Raw genomic sequence first — 1,009 nt, forward strand, 5'->3', positions numbered from 1 at the left:
TAAATGGGTGTTGTTGTTTACTTTTTTTTTTTCTAAACCTCAAGTCTGAAAAACATAAATGACCGATTTATCTCCCAATATTAATTATCTGAACATCAAAACAAAAAAACCAAAAAGATGCTGATATGTGTTGATAATTTAACACATAAAGCACTCACTTTACGTCTTTTTAGTTATAATAATTTATTTTCATTCCCACTTTGAGTCATTTTTATTTATTTCTTTATACATTGTTATTATGAAGCTAAATATTGTATTTGACTTGTTGGTATGCTTGGATGAAGCTAATAGAGATTTTTTGTGAAAACAGCAAATGCTACAGCATTGGTGCAGCGTCGATCTGATTCATGGGCAGCTTTTTGGAGGGCTTAATGGTTAAGATGCTGACTTTTTGGATAATGGAAGACAGCTGTAAAAGTTGGGTTTTTAGTTAAAAATCTGATATTTAGACTTTGGTTCGCCTTTGTACTTTTTAGTTACTCTTGTGTTATCTTGTAACTAGCTTTTGGATACTTAGCCTTCAAGTCTTATGTTTTTGTCTTCTAGTGACCCCTTTTGTGTATAAAAGGAAGGCTTGGGGTGCCTTCTTCATCATCCCTCCATCCCTTAATCTATTACTTCATCTTTTCATCCATTGTATTCCATTAGCTAGTATTTGTAAACCCTCTCCAATGTTGGTTTTTATTAATATTTTAAGTTATTCATCTTTTTCTTCATTTATATTCTCGTCTTTTATTTTCCGCTATTTATTTTACGTTCATTTACGATTATTGTCATTTTACATTCCGTCATTTATTTTCTGCAATTTACATTCTCATCATTTACATTCCTGTCATTTACATTTCCGTCATTTATTTTTTCGTTATTTACTTTACGCAATTTACGTTTGTGTCTTTATTTTCCGTCATTTATTTTTTACTTTCTGTTATGAGTAGTTAAGCTTTTATAGCTTGGGTGTGAGACGGAAATGTGAGATTTTCAAACCGAACGAAAGTAGCTAAGTGTTTTC

This window comes from Cynara cardunculus (assembly GCF_001531365.2).
Source record: "Cynara cardunculus var. scolymus isolate 2C chromosome LG 16, CcrdV1, whole genome shotgun sequence".
Classification (NCBI taxonomy): Eukaryota; Viridiplantae; Streptophyta; class Magnoliopsida; order Asterales; family Asteraceae; genus Cynara; species Cynara cardunculus.